Source organism: Etheostoma spectabile, chromosome 8 (assembly GCF_008692095.1).
Source record: "Etheostoma spectabile isolate EspeVRDwgs_2016 chromosome 8, UIUC_Espe_1.0, whole genome shotgun sequence".
Taxonomy (NCBI): domain Eukaryota; kingdom Metazoa; phylum Chordata; class Actinopteri; order Perciformes; family Percidae; genus Etheostoma; species Etheostoma spectabile.
Genome location: NC_045740.1, coordinates 24,708,775 through 24,715,945, shown reverse-complemented (window position 1 = coordinate 24,715,945; position 7,171 = coordinate 24,708,775). Strand labels below are relative to the sequence as shown.

General features: G+C 41.5%; 1 long non-coding RNA gene across 1 annotated transcript in view; it reads right to left on the bottom strand.

The window, feature by feature from the left end:
- The window catches only part of LOC116694505 (uncharacterized), an 11,788-nt gene that overhangs the window by 4,524 nt on the left and 93 nt on the right, over positions 1-7,171 (bottom strand). Inside the window, exon 2 of the long non-coding RNA XR_004333196.1 lies at positions 6,970-6,973. This is a non-coding gene — a long non-coding RNA (uncharacterized LOC116694505). The remainder of the gene's footprint in view (positions 1-6,969; positions 6,974-7,171) is intronic.

The following is a 7,171-nucleotide window of genomic DNA, read 5'->3' as shown; positions in this document are numbered from 1 at the left end:
GTTGAAGGAGCATAAAGAATTTGTGTCAGACATTTGATTTACAAATTACACCCTGAGGAGGAAGAAAACGTGTTTAAAAAATAATCAAAAGGAGAAGTCTGCCTTGCCAAACGATGATGGGGACAGCGCACAATTTTGTGTTACATTTGGCTGCAGTGACGTACTTATTGTTGACTTCACTACTAATAAGAATGTGTGGTACTTAACTTATGGTATGAGTGTACAATAATAGTTATGGTGCAATACATACTGTATATATATCTATACAGTATAATATATATATATATATATATATACTGTATTATATGTTAAATTGGATATGGTATTTTGCACTGGGCATTGTGCAATACAGAAAGTATTGACTACAGCGAGTAAACGGAAATGTGCAATCATATCACATTAAGTGCAATACAAAGAGGAGTGTTGTGAGTTTTCTTCTGTTCTTCTGTGAATGTGAGGAAAGGTGTGGGGTATGTGGTTGTGTTATTAATGTTCATTGACGCATTGATGGAAGAATATATTTATATTCTGTGTACGTTCTGTGTTGGTACGTGTGTGTTTTCTTGAATGCTCGAGACAAATTTTCCTATAGGCGACAATTAAGGCTTATCTTATCTTATCTAATTTATCAACCTAATCTTATTTATTTTATCTTTCTAATCTTCTCTAATCTTGTTTTATCTTATATTACTTAAATTTAGGTGTGTCAGCATTCCATGGACCGAGAAATGCTAAAGTTTGTGTTGGTCACTAGCTAATAAATTGTTCATTGTCGTAATTTGCGCATTTTGGAACCTGGCAATATTCTTTTGATAACGTTTTGTCGGGGCCATCTTGAATTTTATATAAATGGATTTACAGGAGGAGTTTGAAAAAGTAGGTTTCGCATTTATTGCAATTTTGAAAAACAGTGCTATCTATATTGGCCGGTTTGATCCCAAATTTGACACATTTCAAGCCTAAAGGAAAGGTAAGGTGTGGGAGTTATAGGGCGAAAACCCTTCTGAGTTTATAGCGCCCCTGTGGTGGATGTCATTTTTCCTTCCACACTTACTCCCACTACTTACACTTGTGTGCATGGCGCATGTCCACTTTTACAGTGGAAAAAAAATCTTACGATTAGAAGACGGATGTATGCAGGACCAGCCCACTCTGGCTTGAACTCCTAATATCCATGACTCATAAAGTGTGTACATAGCCTACGATGAAGATTTCCATCAAAACCAGAAGTTAAACATACACTGTAGAAAAAAAGTGGAGCAAAAGTCAAAGACAGCAAACAGAGAGAGAAAATATGGCAGCCATCTTCCGGTATAAAAGGTGGGGCCCTTCAGTCATCAGTGCATGCTGCTTTTATATGTCAAGGGATACTGAAATCCCCCCAGTAAATCTTTTCTGACCTTTTTTGCAGCCACTACCTTGTATCCACTGTTATCTTCCTTCACCATGCCCTGTATTCAGGGTGGGAATTAACTTTTTAGCCACGTGGCTGGTGGATGCCCAATTTAACCAGCCACTTCTATTTTTTACCAGCTACTTTTTCCAGAATTCAAATTTATAGAACATGCACTGGCATATTTTGAATTGCTTCAGTACATTATTTTGTATTAATACACATTTTAGAGAAAAAAAGTGATGTGAAAAAAACATTAAAGCCTTTATGCCACCTCTGCTCCTGGGGTCCCCCTTTGGCGACATTGCACTTGACATGTGACTTGATGACTTGTAGTCTTTTTATGCCTCATTTAAGATAATTTGTTCCTTTAAACGAACAAATTGTTGTTCATTTTCTGAAGACGAGTAGGTTCAACAGTAAGTAAAGTGCATGGACTGGTCGTCTGTAAGGTAGGCTAGTCTGTGTGTGCTGATGGATCATGATCCCCCCCCGTTGGACACATGCTATCGTAGTGCACAGGAAATTGCACTGCATTGGTCTTAAACTAGCAGAGACACTTGCATCTAGGCTTTGCGCTGTGCTCCCCCCCATCGTGCAACCTTTTTTAGTGATAGTCTCTCTCTCTCTCTCCCTACAGTAGCTCCGCTACCTGGCCTAGTAACATATCAGGCTGTGAGTCTCTCGTGCGCCGCGGCTTGAAAACGGCTGCCTCGAGCAAGAGAGAAAGATGTTAACGTGGAACACGTCACACTCTCCTTTATCCCCTCATTGGACTAACTGTGGGCTACTACTGTGGTGCTTGCATCAATAAGTTGTCTGATGATGTGTCTGCAAGAGTTATGTTTCTGTTTTTGAATGTGTTATTCAGTGCAAATATTGTTGAGAATGTAGTTTAATGTCAGTAATGAGGTATGTTAGTTATTACTGTCATCTCGTTAAAGGCAAACATTCCCAGATCACGGAGACCTGATTGAGTCTAGACTTTACGGCACCGTAGTTTAGTGAAAGGTAGGTCAAGTTGTAACGTACTGCCACCAGCCGCAGCATGTATACGAGTATTTACAGAGGGCATTTAATGTATGTCTGAACAACGCCAATTTAGGGACATCGCCACTCTAGTAGGCAAACCATTCCCTCGTTTTAACCTTCTTTTTTCTTTACTTCACCCTAACAGTTGTATTGCGTGACACAGCGCGGGCCTCCCAACACCGGTAATATTGTGCCACATTTAAACCAATGTCACAGACTAGCGCTGAAAACCACTCCACCCGCCACTATAGCTGGTTTACAAGGCCCCTTTGAAAAAGTACCCACCTTTGGCTGGTACTAATTTCCCAACCTGCCTGTTTTTTTTAACCAGTTTGAGTGTAAACTTGAACTTACGCTCTCCAGTGAAGTGCATAAATTCATCAAAATAGAGTTGACTGTTTGGTGACGGAGTCAGCAGAGAGGGACATTTTTTGGAAACAATTTTGCTCTGTTTCAGCAGGACTGGTGAGTATTTGGAGAGAGCAGCCAGCCACACACTAAAGCACTTAAACTTAGTTTCTACCTATGTTATGCTCACACAATCATATATATATAATATAATATATATATATATATATATATATATATAATATATATACATAAGAATTTCTACATGTTGTTAGGTACTGTAGGAAATAAACAGGAGTAGGGATGCAGCATACTTTTTTTTTTTTTTTTTTTAAAAACCAAGACCCTCCCCAGCATTATTAATATTTTCCAATCTTCCCTTTGGTGTAAGAAAACTGCAACAGACTTTCACCCCAATATTTTAGGAACAGCACTGGAGGTTGGACGCAAAGCAGATGACGAGACAGATAGATAAAGTGGTTATATGTGAATCTATTACAACAATTGTGCCGGTGAAAACAGGAGGGGGTGCGTCGAGGATATCCCTCTCCAGAGCGTGCCCATGACTTGGTGATGATGACCTGTGGTGAGGAACTCTCCCAGAGTCCAACAAACAATCGAGGTTGAATCCAATCCTAGCAATCAGCAATGTGTGAGCATGTGTGACAAGGAGCAGGCAGCAGTAAACAGGAAGCAGAGCCATGAGTAAGCAAGGCAGGCTGCAACAAGGAGAGAACCCAGAACCTACACCACCAAAACCAGTGTTGCCAGATCTTGCGAGACAAATACGCAACCAGGCCTGTGAAACAACCCCAAAATACGACTTTTCTACGTAGCCCCCCTAAGATCCTGGAAGAGAAAAATAATAAACTGTGTTACAATCCATGTGACAGATTGTTAAACTTACACACGGTAGGCAAGTTATATTTATTTTTCTCCCCCTGAGCTTCAGGACAATGACCACAGGAGTACTAAGTTAAACCACCTTTAACATTAGTTAACATTAGAAAACTGATGGGATTTGAAATCACTTTTTTTTTCACAGTGATTTTGAGTTGTTCCCACGACGGGTGAATCCATCTTTTCCTCCTTTCTCTTTCTCCCCAGTCTTTGTTATATTTCTCCGTATTTCTCCCACATTATCCCGGATTTATTCCTCCAAAAACTCTCCTACAGTCCACTCACCATTAGTCGCTACTCGCGCATTCCTAACCAGAAAACACAGATTGCCCTGCCTGCCCTGATTGGCTGGTACTCGTTTCCATCTGGGTCAGAGCCAATTAGAAGCAGAAGTGGGTGGGAAATACGCTGCTGTCTATAGTGTTTTAGGGGGAAAGGGGCGGGATCGAGCGAGCCGGCAAGGACGAGCTGTTACAGCCCATAAGCAACTACACTTTAGTGACAAGCCCAAAAAACGCAAACCCGCGACTACCAATATTGTAAGCGACTTTACAAAAAACAAGCCCAAAGTCGCTTAGAATAAGCGGACATGGAACACTGCCAGAACCACGCTTTACACAGGGAGCCAGAGTGCCACTATACCACTCTTAGTAACCGTACAATCTGGCAATAGTGGCTCACAGAGCCGGCCTTAAGCTGCAGTAGGAGTTCTGAGAAACCGTGGAACTAGGCTGAATCCCCTTCCTTCCCCTTACCCCTACCCCTTGGCCTTACCCCTACCCCTTGGCCCTTGAACCAAGGGGTAGGGGTAAGGGTGAAAACATACCCCTATGAATTGGGACACCACTTGGTGACACACCATACATATTGATCACAAACCCCAAGATGCCGTCTAGTCTGTTGATTGTGTGGGTTTGGACAACAGTGTTATATATTTTATAGTTATTTATGGTTCACTTTGGTAGTGCAGAGTACTTACTGTGTAGTCCTTAGGTCTGTTTGCAATACAAATGTGTTATACACATGCATCATGGTACTATACATACATATACACCCGTATACATGGGTGTTGTAAATCGTTTCAGTTATCACCGTTTGAATGTCATGATGCCAAAAACATTTTGTTGACAAAAACTGTCTTTATTGGTGATAAATTGAACATACAGGCAAAAACGTTACATAAAATATGTAGAACCATTGTCACTATTAGAACCATAACTAACATGTCGCCACACATAAAAGCACCATGGTAAAACTAAAAAAATACACACAAGACCACAAACAACACACCACACTAACACTGTTGTAGCTACAGCTGCTCTGATATTCCAGACCAGTCTGGAGCCTTTTGGCCAGTAACCCCCCCCACATATCATCAGTGTCCCATATCAAAACCAACAACAATATAACAAGTGCATGAAACAATGAACAGGATTAATTAATATTATTACAATAATAGTAGGCTACCAATGCAATAATGATGGTTACACATGAACATAGGAATTAGGAAGTCTGCTCGTTTGCAGCCCCAACCTGGATCAGCTGCTGTGTCCTCCTGTTTCCTCCTGTGTGAGACGGGCGGTATATGTTAGCACGTATCGATGTTCTAGACCGTATATATATATACGCTATACAACTATGCGTCTATACAGTCCATTCAAGGCAGAAAATGTGGGACTGTTCAACGTTAGCATTAGCTTTAGCGATTAGCGTTAGCATTGCAAGCTAGACTGATTTTGAAAAAGTTTCAGTTAGGAACGGGTACACATGTCAAGGACTGCATAGACCACAAACAAGACTGTCTTAACTTTTTAATCATTATTTAAACCTGAAAGTACTACATTCATGTGTCTCTCTGGTTGATGCAGCAGCCACACCTGCCTGTGTGTTTTCTAGTGAGTCCGTCCACACTAGATCCGTAGGTATACAGCCGTGATCCATGCCCTACCCCAGCTCGTAATACGTATGACCGGCACTAGTGCCGCGTGAACGCGCAAAAGGTAGGGGAGGGCCAAGGGGTAGGGGTAAGGGGAAGGAATGGATTCAGCCTTAGCCTAAAATTTGAACAGCACACTTCAGGTCCCTCCCCCTTCTCTCTCTGCTGCGCTACAGCCCCCCCCCACGCTCCTCCCCCACAGCAGGGCCTGCCGTGAACGCGCAGTGCTAGTAGCGGGCCACCGATGTTCCCATCCTCATGGACAATACAGGATTATTCTGAGGAGGGTATAGCTTATGTAAAAAATTTGCTTATAAAAGTATTTCTATTAAGTTTTGTAATTTTTTTTTCAATAAAAAGGTTTAAAAATTTGATTTTATGTTTGCTCATTTGTGAGAACAAAAGTAGCACTTACCAGTAACAAACTAAATTACCTTTTGGATCTAAACTTTCAGTAGGAATGATAATCATGGAGGAAGCTCAATAGCCAAGGAATAACAACATCTTAGAAATATGTAGGTTTTATTTTGCATATGGTAAATAAATCAGCTTTTTGCAGGTACCTCCTGCACAAGGAAATACTGACACTTTTGATTTGGACTGAAAGACGATTCCTTCACGTGCCTGTGTCTGGGCCATGTCTGACCTTTTGAAGGAGCATAAAGAATTGTGTCAGACATTTGATTTACAAATTACACCCTGAGGAGGAAGAAAACGTTTTTTAAAAAAATAATCAAAGGAGAAGTGCCTTGCCAACGCTGATGGGACAGCGCACAATTAAAGTAGTTTAACGATAGCTACATTTATTGTGATCGACAAAAAAACATTTTTGGCTTACTAATGTAGGCATCGACAACTATTGCTTATACTGGGGAGGAGTTAGCAGTAAAGTTAATCTCACCTGCTACAACATTCCTGCCGTGCCACAAAGCTAACAAGCTACACTGTTAGACTTAGCCACAAGCTACAGAGTTAAATGAGATTTGCCGATCACCAGTGTACTGAAAGTGTACTGTAACCATTGATCTCTGTTGTGTAGTTTTCTTAAAAATGAAACAAATCAAGCAGGGATACTTACATGTCAGGCAGAAATGTGGCTAACGCTAGCTCAGATCCGTGTTGAATCCTTTTCAGGGCGTACTCCTTCCCCTCTGAAAAGCCGCTTCGATGTTGACCCTCGTTTATTCGGCTCGGTTTATCTTTTCTTTTTAGTTCGCTTTTCGTCATCGGTCTTCTTCTGTTTGCCCTCTTTGTTTTCTGAGCAGTTGTCACCCGAGAAATTGGCAGTTTTCCTGAAAGTTGTTTCTCCGCGATAGCACAGCTGCAGTGCACTAGCAATCTTGAGCTTGAACGGTGTTACCACGCTGTGCGGGGGAGGGGTATAAGCAGCGCGTACACAAGTGATTGACACTGCTAAGACGTTCCTCCTGGCTCTGATTGGCTTTTTCTGCCCGGCGTGTGTTTCTGCAAGTGGCAGTGGAGCACAGAGAGGAGCCCCAGGAGCTTGATTTTTTCACAGATTATCTGTCTCATATTCTACTGTCAGGACCTAGTGGCAGTTT